Here is a 17,816-nt window from a genome sequence, read left to right on the forward strand (position 1 = left end):
TAGGACTGCGATGAGGAGAAATGTTTTTACTCAGGGGGTTGTGAATCTTTAGCATTCTCTACTCCAAAGGGGTATGATGAGTATATTTAAGACAGAGGCCGATAGATTTTTGGGCTCTAAGGGAATCAAGGACTATGGGTATAGTGCGGGAAAGTGGAGTTATTTGAAAGCCCAGCCATGATCTCACTGAATAGCGAAGCAGTGGACTGTATGGCCTACTCCTGCTTCTATTTCTTATGTTCTTACATTGTTCAAGCACATGATTTTTAAATACGTAAACATAACTGGGGTATGGAAAGAACTGACACAACCAAAACTCTGGTTGTTGGGAAGATGCAGCCTTTTAGACTGGCCTTCTTTTCAGTCAGATAAAGCAAGATAAACACTTGGCTTCCACAATCAGACCCAACAGACTAAATTTAAAAGTGCTTATTCGTTTTTTTCAATTTTGTCAATGTTTTAAAAAAGTTCTTCCTCTCTCTCCGAGCTTGCTATACAAAGAGGAAACAAATGTCCCTGTATGGAGTCTGCTTTTGTTTAAGAACTGACTTCATTGTTTCTCTCACGTCATGCTTGGCAATTTCTTTGGAGATTGGTATTAATAAAAAAGATCTTGTAGGACTTGGATTATTTTAGTCAGCTTTCACAAGGTTATTCAGACAGTTTTATATGTGGAAAGGCCTTAGTCGCCCTCAAAATTACTATTTATTATTACAAACTGCTAGGACAAGCCACTTTTCTTTTTACACAAACTTCTCTCCTGCCCCTAAAAGAAAAGCTGCAATAAGCTGCGGGAGGTTTGCTAGAGCTCTTTGGGAGGGTTTAAACTAGTTTGGCAGGGGGATGGGAACCGGAGCCACGGATCAGTGGATGGGGTAGCTGTTGAACAGGCAGATACCGAGTGCAGAGAGTCTGTGAGGAAGGTTAGACAGTTGACAGGGCAAAGTTGCAGCCAGTATGATGGGTTGAAGTGTGTCTATTTTAACGCAAGAAGTGTCAGGAATAAGGGTGATGAACTTAGAGCATGGATCAGTACTTGGAGCTACGATGTTGTGGCCATTTCGGAGACGTGGATATCACAGGGGCAGGAATGGATGTTGGATGTTCCGGGGTTTAGATGTTTCAAAAGGAATAGGGAGGGAGGTAAAAGAGGTGGGGGAGTGGCATTGTTAATCAGGGATAGTATCACAACTGCAGAAAGGGAAGTCGTCGAGGAGGGTTCGTCTACTGAGTCATTATGGGTGGAAGTCAGAAACACGAAAGGAGCAGTCACTTTGTTGGGAGTTTTCTATAGACCCCCCAATAGCAACAGAGACATGGAGGAACAGATTGGGAGGCAGATTTTGGAAAGGTGCAGAAGTAACAGGGTTGTTGTCATGGGTGACTTCAACTTCCCTAATATTGATTGGAACCTCCTTAGTGCAAATAGTTTGGATGGAGCAGTTTTTGTCAGGTGTGTCCAGGAAGGTTTCCTGACTCAATATGTAGATAGGCCGACTAGAGGGGAGACTATGTTGGACTTGGTGCTTGGCAACGAACCAGGCCAGGTGGCAGATCTCTCGGTGGGAGTGCATTTCAGTGATAGTGATCACAACTCCCTGACCTTTACTATAGTCATGGAGAGGGACAGGAGCAGACGGGATGGATAAATATTTAATTGGGGGAGGGGGAATTACAATGCTATTAGACAGGAACTGGGGAGCATAAATTGGGAACAGATGTTCTCAGGGAAATGCACGACAGAAATGTGGAGGTTGTTTAGGGAGCACTTGCTGCGACTGCTGGATAGGTTTGTCCCGATGAGGTAGGGAAGGGATGGTAGGGTGAAGGAACCTTGGATGACAAGAGATGTGGAACAGCTAGTCAAGAAGAAGAAGGAAGCTTACTTAAGGTTGAGGAAGCAAGGATCAGACCGGGCTCCAGAGGGTTACAAGGTAGCCAGGAAGGAACTGAAGAATGGACTTAGGAGAGCTAGAAGGGGCCATGAAAAAGTCTTGGCGGGTAGGATTAAGGAAAATCCCAAGGCTTTCTACACTTATGTGAGGAACAAGAGGATGGCCAGAGTGAGGGTAGGGCCGATCAGGGATAGTGGAGGGAACTTGTGCCTGGAGTCGGAGGAGGTAGGGGAGGTCCTAAATGAATACTTTGCTTCAGTATTCACTAGTGAGAGGGACCTGGTTGTTTGTGAGGGCAGCGTGGAACAGGCTGATATGCTCGAACAGGTTGAGGTTAAGAGGGAGGATGTGCTGGAAATTTTGAATGATATGAGAGGATAAGTCCCCGGGGACAGACGGGATATACCCAAGGATATTACGGGAAGCGAGGGAAGAGATTGCTGTGCCTTTGGCGATGATCTTTGCGTCTTCACTGTCCACTGGAGTAGTACCGGATGATTGGAAGGTGGCAAATGTTGTTCCCTTGTTTAAGAAAGGGAATAGGGATAACCCTGGGAATTATAGACCAGTCAGTCTTACATCGGTGGTGGGCAAATTATTGGAGAGGATTCTGAGAGACAGGATTTATGATTATTTGGAAAAGCATGGTTTGATTTAGAGACAGTCAGCATGGCTTTGTAAGGGGCAGGTCATGCCTCACAAGCCTTATTGAATTCTTTGAAGATGTGACAAAACACATTGATGAAGGAAGAGCAGTGGATGTGGTGTACATGGATTTTAGCAAGGAGTTTGATACGGTTCCCCATGGTAAGCTCATTCAGAAAGTAAGGAGGCATGGGATTCAGGGAAAGTTGGCTGTCTGGATACAAAATTGGCTGGCCCATAGAAGTCAGAGGGTGGTAGTAGATGGAAAGTATTCAGCATGGAGCTTGGTGACCAGTGGTGTTCCACAAAGATCTGTTCTGGGACCTCTGCTCTTTGTGATTTTTATAAATGACTTGGATGAGGAAGTGGAAGGCTGGGTTAGCAAGTTTGCCGATGACACGAAGGTTGCTGGAGTTGTGGATAGTGTGGAAGGCTGTTGTAGGTTGCAACGGGACATTGACAGGATGCAGAGCTGGACTGAGAAGTGCCAGATGGAGTTCAACCTGGAAAAGTGTGAAGTGATTCATTTTGGAATGTCGAATTTGAATGCGGAATACAGGCTTAAAGACAGGATTCTTGGTAGTGTGGAGGAACAGAGGAATCTTGGGGTCCATGTCCATAGATCACTCAAAGTTGCCACCCAAGTTGATAGGGTTGTTAAGAAGGCGTATGGTGTGTTGGCTTTCATTAACAGGGGGATTGAGTTTAAGAGCCGCGAGGTTATGCTGCAGCTCTATAAGGCCCTGGTTCGACCACACTTGGAATATTGTGTTCAGTTCTGGTCGCCTCATTATAGGAAGGATGTGGAAGCTTTAGAGAGGGTGCAGAGGAGATTTACCAGAATGCTGCCTGGACTGGAGGGCATGTCCTACGAAGAAAGATTGAGGGAGCTAGGGCTTTTCTCATTGGAGCGAAGAAGGATGAGAGGTGACTTGATAGAGGGGTACAAGATGATGAGAGGCATAGATAGAGACTTTTTCCCAGGGTGGAAAGGGCTATCACCGGGGGGCATAATTTTAAGGTGATTGGAGGAAGGTTTCGGGGAGATGTCAGAGGTAGGTTTTTTTACACAGAGAGTGGTGGGTGCGTGGAATGCGCTGCCAGCGGTGGTAGTAGAAGCAGATACGTTAGGGGCATTTAAACGACTCTTGGATAGGTACATGGATGATAGTAGAATGAAGGGTAGGTAGTTAGTTTGATCTTAGAGTAGGTTGAAGGGTCGGCACAACATCGTGGGCCGAAGGGCCTGTACTGTGCTGTACTGTTCTATGTTCTAAACCTAATGCCAGATTAACTATTGCTAAATGTTTTATCGCAACAAAGTTTATACTTTGAACAACATTGTTATTTTGACTATGTATAAAATACTAGGTGATCCCTCATGATGCAGCCCACAGCAAGTCAGAGCAAAAAAGGGCAGTTATTTGTGTGTGACACTCAAATTTGAGTGCAACACTTGAAATATGACATAGGAAATGCACACGAGGTGTTATGTTTTTATTTAAACTAGATTTCATTCACACTCATAAGCTATGTTGTTTATGCTGATCAATTAAAACTAATCATGCATTACCACAAGGCATTTGAAACATATTCATCAAACTTTGTAGCATTGTTTCTACTAAGTTAGTAACGGATTTGTCATGTTACCAGTTATTTCCAACTTGGCCATTACCTATCATTGCTAAAGGTAGTGATGCTGAGGAATGAAAACACACCATTCCCATAATTTAAAAAAAACTGATGAGCAACATAAACATAGATTTCAACAAAATGCTTCCTAGCTAACAAACGCATATATAATTCGTACTTCTATCTTCTTAATTTAATGAGATCAAGGGACATCTATTGTTGACAGGAAATCTATAAATTAAGTGCATGCAGAATAAGTGGAATTCAATACAAAAACAACAAAAAGGATTCATTTGGCTAAAAAAAAAGCAGCAATTTAAACAGCACTTCAGCTGCCTATTCAGAAAGACAGTATATTGAGGGAAGTTTAGTTCTTTTCATACTTTTGTTGGAAGCCAGCATGCCACTAGACATGAGCTTTGTGAAGCCAACTGCAGCTCCAAAATAAATTTGCTCAATTTGTGAAGGCCAGCACAAGGGATGAAACTTAAAAAAAAAAAAAAACCTTTTGGGGTTGACACCAGCATGGAGAGACCTGCACACCAGTGGCACTAGCATGCCATAAATGCAGTTTGTGATACTATCAAACTTTGAAAAATATAAAAGGAGAAGCTGTTGCCATAGCCTCCAGCTACTCTCTGGCTCAGATCGCACTGAAAGTTACTGTGCAAGTGTTGGCTGAAGGAGCAGGGAACTACGGAAATGAGCACTAATGGATTACAGTGCCCATCTGTAACCACTCTTCCACATAATATATATTATCAGTTGCTGTAATCAATGAGCTCTGCTGACTGCATCCTGACCAAATGAGCACTTCCTGAACCTCTGAATAAACTAGCTTAAGTGCTGGATTGTTTCATACATAAAAGCGCACGCTTTGCCTTTACATGGAGAGCAAAAAAAACCGTTCAAGCCAATTTAGTAAAGGTGTGTCTGCAAGCACATGGACTCATGCGATCACCCAGAGGTGTATGTGTGTGTATATCCAGATGTGTACATAAAAGGGGCAGGGTAGATAGCAAGTTTGAGTTATCATTTTTCCAAATTACAGTTCAGTATTTAATTACAATTACAATCCATTATAAAAACATAAACAGCAATAAAACAGGATAGTATTCTTCAGTGTAAATTGGAGGCAGTTCAGAAAAGGTTCACTAGGCTGATTCCTGGGATGAAGGGGTTGTCTTATCAAGAATGGCTGAACAAGTTAGGCCTTTACTCATTGGAGTTTAGAAGAATGAGAGGTGATCTTATTGAAACATACAAGATTCGAAAGTGGCTTAACAGAGTAGATGTTGAGAATATGTTGCCACTGGTGGGGGAATCTTGAACTAGGGGACATAGTTACAGAATAAGGGGTCACACATTTAAAACTGAGATGCGAAGTAATTTCTTCTCTCAGAGGGTGGTGACTCTCTGGAATTCTCTACCTCAGAGTTGTGGAGGCTGGGTCACTAAATGTACGTAAGGAGGAGGTAGATAGATTTTTGAAATCTTGGCGAGTCGAGGGTTATGCAGAGCAGGCCCGAAAGAGGAGTTGAGGCCTGGGACAGATCAGCCATGATCTTATTGAATGGCAGGGCAGGCTTGAGGGGCTGAATGGCCTACTCCTGCTTATATTATGTTCTTATGAAGGTGTTATCAATCATATTTCTATGAGACTAGAGCACCATTTACATTACAGCTATAAATCTGGATTTAGTCCAAGTCAAATGCATGCCATTTAAACTATTCTGTCATCGATCTTTGGTGAAAAAAAAAGAGTAAACATTTCTTGCTGCTTGTATTGGTTTTAAATTTTCCTCATGTAGGTGGATTTGAATGAAGTCAGTACAAATGCCTCCTGTTCTCTGTTGCACACTGACACACGTATTAGAATTGACCTCAAATACTACACAACAAAAACTGGTTCAGGATAAAAGCATAACTTGCAACATAATTTTACAAAGATATATTCAATTTAGGTAAAAAGCAGCAGGGTAAATCCCATGACTAATAATATTACTTGCACTTTTGTAGTGCCTTATTGCATCTCAAAGTGCTTCAAAGTTTAGAAGATAACGCAGTGTACTAAGCTTAAGTAAGTAATTGATGCAGCCATTCTGCTGCAGAAATCTCTCAAGTGCCAGTGAATAAATTAATTTGTTTGTCTTTTGGTGGTATTTGTTGAGGCAGGGAAGAATGTTGGCCAGGCCACCAGGGAAAACCCAGCTTTTTCTCTAGAAGATTGCAATATGATCTTTAACATCCACCTGAACTGGCAGACAGAGCTCAAGTTCAACCTCAGAAAACATAGTTCTTTCCTACTGCTGCACAGGAGTGTGACCCTGAGTTATGCACTTAAGCCCCATACCACCCTTTAAAGCAACAACTCCTGACCGAGAATTAAGAGTACTATCAGCCAAATCAAGTTGACACAAATATATTGTTACGACCGAGGCGGGAGGAGTGCACTGTTTTTGCTAGTCTCACTTCTCCACAGGTCGCAACTGTTACGACCGAGGCAGGAGGAGTGCACTGTTAATTCAGTCCCATTTCTTCACAGGTCACAAATGATCAATGAATGTTCCCACCTACCGAAAAACAATTACATACTCTATTTGTCCCCCAGAATAAAGCACACTAACCAGGTTTCTTTAATAACATTAACTATTTATTACAAAAACAAGTCTTAACCAATAATGAGATAATTCTACATTCGAAAAGCTCCTTATTTCCCTAGCCCTCATGCACACACACATACATTCAAAAAAAAAAACGGTTAGCTGGGAAAAAGGATTGTTGGTTTACGGTTGTTTCACAGGAATAGAAGGAATAAAAATATATTTAGGTGGTCACGTTCTGGTAGGAGAAGTTCTATGGTTTGATGAGGTGTCCCAGAGTCGAATAGTCAGATGCCATTTGAAGTCTCTTCAGGCGAGACTGATGAACAAGTTGCGATGGGTAGGCGTTCAAGGCAATTCAACTGCAGCAGGCTTCACATAGGTCTTTCATCAGGGGTGCAGCATCAGGAGTGCAGCAACAAGTCTTCTTAGGTTTTACAGCAGCAGGATAGCAAATTTCTTCAGATTTCAGGATTTCTTAAAACACAAGAGGCAACAGGAACCACACTTGATGCAGGGATTCTTCAGAGACAGCAGGCAATAGGAATCTGCCACCTTTGAAATACAGGGTTCCTTCTCAAGAGATGTAGGATTCTTTTATAGAGAGGTGTAACACTTTCTCTGGGTCTTCCTCTCCGATCTCCAGGCAGGTCAAAACCAAATTTCAAATGCCTGCTCTTTGTCCAACTCACTGGCTTTTTAAAAAGGTCCAAAGTGAAAGCAAAGCCTTCCCGAAGAGGTCACATGTCCAGACAGAGTCTCCCTTGTCATTCAAAGAGTTGCTCTGAGGAGGTCAAACCCCTTGCTGGTTTCCTTGAAATTGCCCGTTTTCCTGTCCTTGTATACAAAGTCAGCTTCCTTTCAAAACATCCAAAAATTGCAGCGATTTGCAGGTATCAATGTCCACTGAAAAATCCTTTTACAGTTTTTTAAAAAAACACACAGCATTCTAAGTTTTCAAATACAAAACAAAAACCTTGTAACAATATATATTGAAATGTTTACCCAGTTACCAATATGGTCAATCACAGACTCTACTCTTTATCCCAGAATAAAATACACTACTAGGTTCCTTTCATAAACAACAAAATTATCAGTTTATTATAAAAGACTTAACCAGTAATGAAACAAAATATTAACACACAGATTGAAATATGAAAGTTCCTTTTTACTTTAGCCCCTCACATACACACACCAGTTAACCGAAAAATAGAGATTTTCTCTTTCGAGCTCTGTTACAAAAAAAAGACAAATAAAAAACTTTAGCCAAATACATGCTAATTCATGAAGAAAAAAAAAAAGATATGGAAAGATGTCAGTTATCCTTTTTTGGTTTGGCGTCCCAAATACGCATAGACGGCTGTCACTGGGATCTTGCTAGAACAATTCTTTTCGGGCGACGTTGAAGATCAGTTTGGCAGGCTTTCCAAGAGAAATGTGGCGTCAGAGGTTTCCAGCAGGCTTTTCAGGAAAAATGCAGCATCAGTTTCTCTATTTCTCACACTTGATTCTCAGGAAGCTCTCAAAGAGATGGGCGGCACAGTGGTTCGCACCACAGTCTCACAGCTCCAGGGTACTGCCTGTGCGGAGTTTGCAAGTTCTCCCTGTGACCGCGTGGAATTCCACTGGGTGCTCCGGTTTCCTCCCACAGCCAAAGACTTGCTGGTGATAGGTAAATTGGCCGTTGTAAATTGCCCCTAGTGTAGGTAGGTGGTAGGGAAAATGGGATTACTGTAGGGTTAATATAAATGTGCGGTTGTTGGTCAGCACAAACTCGGTGGGCTGAAGGGCCTGTTTCAGTGCTGTATCTCAAAAATAAAAATAAGATGGAAGAGGGTGCTGATGGTGACTGCTCGCTTGATGGTTTTCTTCAAATGCTTTCAACAGTTCACACTCCAACACATTGTCCAAAGCAAAACCAAAAACAATATCTCAAGAGTAAAGGCTCCTAACCCCTATAAATCTTGACTTGTCACTTCTCTGTAAACATCTCCCCCAAGTCAAAAAGCCCCTGATGGATATTTATCTGAAGACAGGTGACTTCCAGTAAATGTTTTCAATCAAGGCTTTTCAGTGTCCTAGTGGAAAAAAATCCATGGAATCCTTTTCAGTTTTCCCATATAAAACAAATGTCCATAATTCTAAAATACGAGTCCTCAAAAAAAACTTTAAAAATATAGAAGCACCGTCATTACAATATTCAAAACACTGAGTTTCTTGCTTACGCTGATAAAATCAGCTTGCTTATACTGCAATTTATTTTTCACAGTAGGATCAAAGGTAGAATAACCACAGCCCCACTAGTCAATTTCCCTGCTGTACTTCAATTCACATGTACAACCATCCAGCAGTGATGATGAGGGAGCCTGAAGTTATCAGCAATAAGCATGCATCAAAAAGGTGAATTCCATTTATTCTGATTCCTCCAAGTTCACTGAAAAGCCAAATTGTCAATTTTTGTGCTTTAATTGCCCTTTGTGACCACGAACAAGCTATAATATAATTAGTAGAACACTGCACTTTAAAATCCTTTTATTTACTGAGCGTTAATCTTTTGTACCTACTAGGAGATTCTCAGTCTTCCCTGATGAAACCAGAGTTTTAGAAATTGTATGAGTGCAAGATTTTATTTTGTGCTTAGAACCAATCAAAAACAAACCTATGTGGTTAGGACGGCACAGTGGCGCAGTGGTTAACACCGCAGTCTCACAGCTCCAGGGTACTGCCTGTGCGGAATTTGCAAGTTCTCCCTGTGACCGTATGGTTTTCTGCCGGTTTCCTCCCACAGCCAAAGACTTGCAGGTTGATAGGTAAATTGGCCATTGTAAATTGCCCCTAGTGTAGGTAGGTGGTAGGAGAATTGTGGGGATGTGGTAGGGAATATGGGGTTAATGTAGAATTAGTATAAAATGGGTGGTTATTGGTCAGCACAGACTTGGTGGGCCGAAGGACCTGTTTCAGTGCTGTATCTCTAAATAAAATAAAAACAGTAGTTGAGATTAAGTGTTTTTTGAACAACTTTTTCTGGGAAAGCAATGTCTTTTAGACATAAGACATCAATATACATTTGGATAAAAAATCCTGCCAAATTGAAAACACAAATATCCCCATTGCTGAGGCAAGAGACTTAATTCAGTTTGCGTATTTATACCCAAGCGGCGCCCATATCGTTATTCCTAATTACAAGCCGTTTACTTAAAACAGCATATAATACCAAGAGAGCAAATAGAAAGCACAGATTATGCAATCTACATAAAGTCATTGACACATGGAGGTGGTTTTATATATAAACTAAGACTAGAAGGATACTTAAGTGCAGCTACATTTCATCAGGATACAACTTATGAGAAAGAGCAAACTATTTGGGATCACGAGAGTCACAATTTTCTTTTTTTTTTAATAGAAAAGAATTAGCAGCAAGAGTAGACCATATGGCCCCTTGAGCCTTCCCCACCATTCAATACAATCACGGCTGATCTTCTGCCACTTTCCACTTTCCTGCTTGATTCCCATATCCCTCTATTCCCTGAAAGACCAAGGACTGGATTTTACCTTAGGCGGATGGGAATTCGCCACTGACTTTTACGTCGGAGGGGAACCCGCTTCTGCCTAGCCCGGGGATCTGTCCCATATTTTACGGGTCCCGGGCTTTAATTGTCCCAAGGCGGGACTTCCACCCACTTGAGGGAGGTGGTCCCACCTCAGTGAGCTACCGGCCAATTAGCAGGCAGGCAGCTCTCAGCCCCAGCAGCGCCACTGGGAGCTGCAGCCCAGCCGACGACATGGAGCCTGGAGTTGGGCTTGCCTCACCAGGGGGATCAGCCCTTCCCTGGTGAGGCTGGAGTGGTCGTTTGGGGGGAGGGAAGCGTCTTGGGTCCTGGGGGGGGGGGGGGGGGGGGGGGGGGGGGGGTTGGGAGGCAGGGGCGGCCCTCAATTGGGCACCCTGTGCCTGACTGCCATGGCTCCCCCCCCTCCCCCAGGCGCGGAAAGGCCAGCAGTGAGCGCTGGGCAGCCTTTCACGTCCCCAGCACGCCTGCTTGCCACGGATAAAATACCTGTAGAGGCAGGCGAGGGCCCTTAAGTGGCCACTTAAGGGCCTTGATTGGCCTCGGGCGGGTGGGCAGGCAACTTCCTCCCCGCCCCCCCGCCACGCCCGACCGCCATACAGTTCACCAGAGGTGGGAATGGGGCGGGTAGGCCTCTGCAGTAGAGAATTCCAAAGATTCACAATCCAGAGTGAAGACGTTTCTCCTCATCTCAGTCCTAAATGATCAGCCCCTTAGCCTGAGACTGTGCCCGTGTTCTAGATTCCCCAGCAAGGGGAAACAGCACCTCAGTATTTACCCTGTCAAGCCATTCAGAATCTTGTATGTTTCAATGAGATCACCCCTCATTCCTCTAAACTCTAGAGGGCTTAGGCCCAATTTATTCAGCCTCTCAGCTTCAAACAACCCTCTCATCCCAGGAACCAATCTAGTGAATCTTCACTGTTCTGCTGCCAATTCAAGTTATCCTTAGATATGAAGGCCAAAACTGCACACAGTACTCCAGGTGTAGTCTCACCAAAGCGCGAGCCAATTCTAGTAAGACTTCCTTATTCTTGTACTCCAATCTACTTGTAATAAAGGCCCTCATGCCATTTGCCTTCCTAATGGCTTGTTGTACCTGCACAGGTACAGTTTTACATCAGGCAAAATTAGTTTGCCTGTGCTTTCAGCATGTTGGAGCTGCGTTAACTTGCATTCAAACTAGCAGAGAGCTTTCCAGGATCATTTGGGGTTTGACTTTGCTTGAAATATTTATGACAACCTGACTTCCATCCACCCCCACCCCCCCACCGTTCCCCCCTACTCCCCCATGAACAGTTCCATTCTTGGATTAGGTTTTAAGTATTGACTATCCTACAGAAATTTTTCTGAAAGAGTTTTCTACCATTTGAAAATGTAATCTTTAGACTCTCAAGAGGAACATTATTGCAGACTGAGAAATCTAAAAAATGAACCCAGACACCCAGTTTGAGTTAAAAGCAAAAAACAGGAATAACTTTCAGCATACAGACACAGACAATATTGCCAGAACGCTAAAAGGTGGTACTGGCAATGATAATAAAAGATGACATTCAGCAGTGCTGGTCATTCTTGACTGGCCAGGAGCCATTTATATTGTGTATTGGTCTCTGATCAGATACATGTTTAAAATAGATTGAATCAGCAATTTGTTTGTTTCTGTGAATGTTAGAGCAAACATGACCAACAGATTAAGACAAGTGCCAGCACCATACAGTATTACCAGTTCCAAATCATTATAAAGCTTTATTTACCTGAATTACTTACCAGTTCCATTGAAATGTTTTTATATTGTCTTTTGACGCCTCCAAAGACATTACTCTATAATGAAAGGTGGATAGGCGCCATGTTGCAAGCATTCATATGTATGAAACTGAGTGATTCACATGACATCAACAATGTAGAATGCAGTTTGTGTGTTGGAACTAGTTATGGTGTTTGGTATGTAACTATAACAGAGATATTTACAAACGTCCAGGCTTTAGACTCCAACAAACATAAATTACAGCAACTCATTTAAAAATGCGTGCATTCTTTGTTCAAGCATAAATTGAACCAAGAATGTGGGGAGTAATTTAAAACTAAAACAGATTAGGAGTTATACATCTACTGACTGCATAGGTCTGGCTTTATTGGACTTCTTAGCTTTCTTCAAACATTTATAGGTTTGGGTATCAATGGACAAATCTTGCTGGAGTGAGGCATCTTGCGGTGTCCGTCAGTCATTAGATTTTTTCCTGCTGTTACAATCAGGAGAGGAGGGGTTGAAGGGCACCCCTCTTTTCCCTCTCCTTGTTTGACCACAACAGGTTTATATCTTTTTGAAGTGGATATACTTGCCACTTCAGTGAGTGTTTAACTGTTTATGTGCTGGGATTATAAAAAGAACCAGACAGGTCTCCTTGAGTTTAACAAAGGAAGAGGTTAGCTTAACTGTACTTAAACCGATCTAAGTAAAATAAAATACGCTTAACTTTCGCTCACACACAAACAAACAGATTAGAGTGGGGAGGATAGATTGGTCGATTAGAGTCTACAGAAATAAAAAGGGAATAGAGTCTGTGGAGGTTGGTGACTTGGCTGGCTTCAGGCTGAATTCGGTAGTCGTGCGACTTTCCTTTGGTGGTACAGAGATTTCTGTTTGAAGATTTGGATGGCTGATTCAGTGGTTCTCCTGGAGACAGCAATGTGGCTCATTTCCTACAAGGAGTCTGTGTCTGCAGCAGGAATATGTGTCAGTGGTCACAGTCAGCAGGCAGGGTTTGAAGATTGAAAAGTAGATTGGAGAGAGAGAAAGGAAGGAGGGACCCCATTTGGGTCTTCTGGTCAGTGTCTAGCTGCTTGTCTCGCGGCTGCAGAGAAAACACCAGCTTTAGCACACAGATGGTGGGCCTGTCACATGACTGTCACCCAGTGATTCAAGCATGGTGGTTACTCGTGTGTATTCATTCTTGCAACTTAATCAGTCCATGTAGAGGAATTCCCTTCTCACAACCCGGGTCCCATTGTTCAAGTGATTAGGTTGAGTGGTTCGACTCCAGTTTAATATTCAAGGATGGCCTCGATGCCTTGCTAATGTGAACAGGATAGGTAGTTCACTCAGATTCCCAGGTCACTGTTCTTGAGGGGTCTGTGCAGACAATCCGTTTTCACCTCAATTCATTGGAATGTGGAATGCGGTGATCCAAATTAAGGTGGTCAACTTTAGCTGCTAGCATAGGGTCACCTTTTATCAGTTTCTTTTTTAAACTTAATCCAGGTTTCCAGCTAGTTAATTAAAAACCATCATTCGACATAGCACATTTTTGTGACACTGCACCCTTCAGTTTGAATATAATTTGCACCATAACTTACTGGAAGCACATGCTAATAATGCTGTGGCGAGGGCAATGGGCATCTGTGGCCAACAGTGCAACACCATAACCAAAGTTAAAAGTTGAGAAAGAAACAGAGGAATGACGGAGAAGGGGGATAAATTAGAGTGGGTGAATTAGTTAAATCATGTACAGAGGAAGAGAGGGGGAAAAAAATTGGATTAAGAGAAAGGAACGGAATGAAAAATGTAAATATAAAAAATTTGATATCTTTAAAATCTCTATGAATGGTTAACTACATGCAGGATTGAAACTCAGTTTAAACAGCTCCCTCTGTGAGCTTGAAGGATTGTCATTGCATTAACAAATCACATCATTGAAATGATCCATAACTTTTTGCGGCTACTTTAATGGGCACTTAATGTGGAAACACAGGCCGGAATTTTGCGCTAGTGGACTGGAGCTGTCCACCGACTGAAAAGTTGGTGGCAATCCCGTCTCTGTTGGGACTGGGGATCCAGTCCAGATTTTACGGTCGCCGAGCCCTTAATTGGTCTGAGGTAGGACTTCCACCTCATTGAGGCAGGAAGTCATGGAGTCATAGAAAGATACAGCACTGAGACAGGCTCTACAGCCCAACAAGTCCACGTCGACCATCAACCACCCATTTATACTAATCCTACATTAATCCCATTTTCCCTTTCACATCCCCACCTTCCCTGTGAGGCTGTGGTGCGAGCCACTGCGTCGCCCCCGCCTAATGGAGCTACTGACCAATCAGCGGGCCGGCACCGGTTACTCCCAGTAGCACCACCAGGAGCGGTGGCCTTTGCTGGGACTGCAACCCAGCTTCGTGATCATGATGACAGGAGAGGAGGGAAAAGAGGAAAGTTTTTGGGGCCTTGCTCGGGGTGATTGGTTGGGCCGCGGCAAGGCAAGGGTGGTTGAGGGGGGGTGGTGCGGGTGTTGGGGTTGGTTGGGGCATTGGGGGCGGCCCTCCGTCTGGCACAGGGTACTTGATCAGGAGGCCCCCTCCCGCAGCCAGCAGAAGGCCACCTATTTTTTTCTTATTAGGTGGCTTTTCTCCAGCCTGGGTCGCCCGCCTACCCATGGTAAAATCCCTGTGGCGGAGGACGGAGATCCTTAAATTGGCCGTTAACTGGTTATTTAAGGGCCTTGATTGGCCGGGGACGGGCAGGCCGTTTCCCACCACTGCCCCGTGTAAAGCGGTGGTGGAGGTGGAAATGGCCCACCAAGCCTCCCACTCCATTTTAGGCCCCCCCCCCCCACCCTCCACCAGCCCATCCTTTGCGGGGGGCCTTTGGCAGGGGGGTGGGGGGGGGGGGAAGGAGGTGGCCTAAAATTCGGGCCACTATTTTAAACCAAAACACTACCTGCGGTCAAGTTGGAAGGTAACCAGTGGAAACCAGTCAATGTGTTATGCCATACTTAGCCATCACAAAATGCAATGTTAATGATAAAGGCAGTCCTTTTAAATAGTTCAAGGAAATAGATCTTGGAGCTGAGAAATGGAATACTTGATCATGGAATGAATGTAAGCAAAAAGACATTCTCAAGTTAGGTCAGGTACAGTACAGTTAGACAGAATTAATTAAATTCCTTCAACAACACACCTGAGCCCTAAAACAAGAAAATGCAACTCTTACCATGTCGGACTTGGCTCAGTGATAGCACTCTTGCGTCAGTCAGAAGGTCATGGGGTCAAGCCCTACTCCAGCAATTTGTGCATATTAACTTTGACAACCCTTCAGTGCAGTGCTAAAGGAGTGCTGTACGGTCAGAGATACCATTTTTCTGATAAGACGTTAAACCGAGAACGTGTCTGTCCTCTCAGGTGGACGTAAAATATCCCATGGATCATTTTAAGTGGAGTGAATTTCTCCTACTGTCCTTGCCAATATTTAACCCATAACGGCTAGAAACAGATTATTTAGTCATTTATCTTATTGCTGCTTGTGGAAGCTTATTATGCATGCATTGCCTGCAATGGAAAAGTGACTACACTTGAAAATACTCACTGGCTGTTGTGAACATTTTGGTACATCCTGAGGTCATGAAAAATGCCATATAAATGCATGTTTGTTTTCTCTTTACTGTACCAACCACTCGTTAGTTCATTAAATACACCAGTCACCCTCGTTACTCAGAGAGAGACTGACAATTTCATAAGATCATAAGAACTAGGAGCAGGAGTAGGCCGTCCGGCCCCTCGAGCCTGCTCCGCCATTCAATAAGATCATGGCTGATCTTTTCGTGGACTCAGATCCACTTACCCGCACTCTCACCGTATCCCTTAATTCCTTTATTGTTCAAAAAGATATCTACCTTAGCTTTAAAAACGTTTACTGAAGAAGCGTCAACTACTTCACTGGGCAAGGAATTCCATAGATTAACAACCCTCTGGATGAAAAAGTTCCTTCTTAATTCAGTCCTAAATCTGCTCCCTCTAATCTTCAGGCTATGCCCTCTTGTCCTAGCTTCACCTGCCAGTGGAAACATCCTCTCTACTTGTATCTTATCTATTCCCTTCATAATTTTATATGTTTCTATAAGATCCCCCCTCATTCTTTTGAATTCCAATGAATATAATCCCAATCTACTCAGTCTCTCCTCATAAGCCAACCCCCTCAACTCCGGAATCAACCTAGTGAACCTCCTCTGCACCCTCTCCAGTGCCAGTACATCCATTCTCAAGTAAGGAGACCAAAACTGCACACAGTACTCCAGGTGCGGCCTCACCAGTACCTTATACAGCTGCAACATAACCTCTCTGCTTTTAAACTCAATCCCTTTAGCAATGAAGGACAAAATTCCATTTGCCTTCCTAATTACTTGCTGTACCTGCAGACCAACCCTCTACGATTCATGCACAAGGACACCCAGGTCCCTCTGCATAGCAGCATGCTGCAACCTTTTACCATTCAAGTAATAATCCTTTTTACTGTTACTCCTACCGAAATGAATGACTTCACATTTATTAACATTGTATTCCATCTGCCAGACCTTTGCCCACTCACTCAATGTATCTATGTTCCTCTGCAAAGTTTCACAGTCATCTGCACACTTTGCTCTGCCACTCATCTTAGTGTCACCTGCAAACTTTGACACCCTACACGTGGTCCCCAACTCCAAATCATCTATATAAATTGTAAATAATTGCGGTCCCAACACCGATCCCTGAGGCACACCACTAGTGACTGAATTGACACCCAGAATAGCACTCATTTATCCCCACTCTCTGCTTCCTGTTAGTCAACCAATCCTCTATCCATGCTAATACTTTACCCCTAATGCCATGCATCCTTATCTTATGCAGCAGCCTCTTGTGCGGCACCTTGTCAAAGGCCTTTTGGAAATCTAGGTACACCACTAATAGAAATATTGAATGGTTACAGTACAGAAGGAGGAGGCCACACAGCCCGTCCTGTCTGTGCCGGCTCTCTGCAAGAGCAACTCCTCTAGTCCCATTCCCCCTCCTTTTCCCAATAGCCCAGCAAATGTTTTCCTCTTCAGATAATTATGCAATTCCCCTTTGAAGGCCTCAATTGAATCGGTCTCGACCACTCTCTCAGGCAGTGGATTCCAGATCCTAACCACTCACTGTGTAAAGAAAGTTTTTTCTCATGTCACCGTTGCTTCTTTTCCAATCACCTTAAATCGGTGCCCTCTGGTTCTGGATCCTTCCGTCAATGGAAACAGTTTCTCCCTACCGACTCTGTCCAGACTCCTCGTGATTTTGAAAACCTCTATTAAATCTCCTCTTAATCTTCTCCTCTCCAAGAACAGTCCCAGCTTCTCCAATCTATCTACATAACTGAAATTCCTCATCCCTGGAAACATTCTCTCGAATCTTTTCTGCACCCTCTCTAATGCCTTCACATCCTTCCTACAGAGCGTGGTACCCAGAAGTGGACACAATACTCAAGTTGAGGCCGAATTCTATACAGGTTTATCATAAATCTTTTGTTCTTGTACTCTATGCCCCTATTGATAAATCCTGTATGCTTTATTAATCATTTTCTTAACCTACCCTGCAACCTTCAATGATTTGTGCACATATACGTCCAGGTCCCTCTGTTCCTGCACCCCCTTTAATTTAGATTGTCTCTCCTTGTTCTCCACTTCACACTTTTCTGCATT

The 17,816-nt window shown here is 43.4% G+C and overlaps 1 protein-coding gene across 6 annotated transcripts in view; it reads right to left on the reverse strand.

Moving 5' to 3' along the window:
* Positions 1 to 17,816, reverse strand: part of mprip (myosin phosphatase Rho interacting protein) — a 533,204-nt gene that overhangs the window by 135,333 nt on the left and 380,055 nt on the right. The gene's annotated exons all lie outside the window — the stretch shown is intronic.

The sequence above is a fragment of the Heterodontus francisci genome, chromosome 26 (genome assembly GCF_036365525.1).
Source record: "Heterodontus francisci isolate sHetFra1 chromosome 26, sHetFra1.hap1, whole genome shotgun sequence".
NCBI classification, from domain to species: Eukaryota; Metazoa; Chordata; class Chondrichthyes; order Heterodontiformes; family Heterodontidae; genus Heterodontus; species Heterodontus francisci.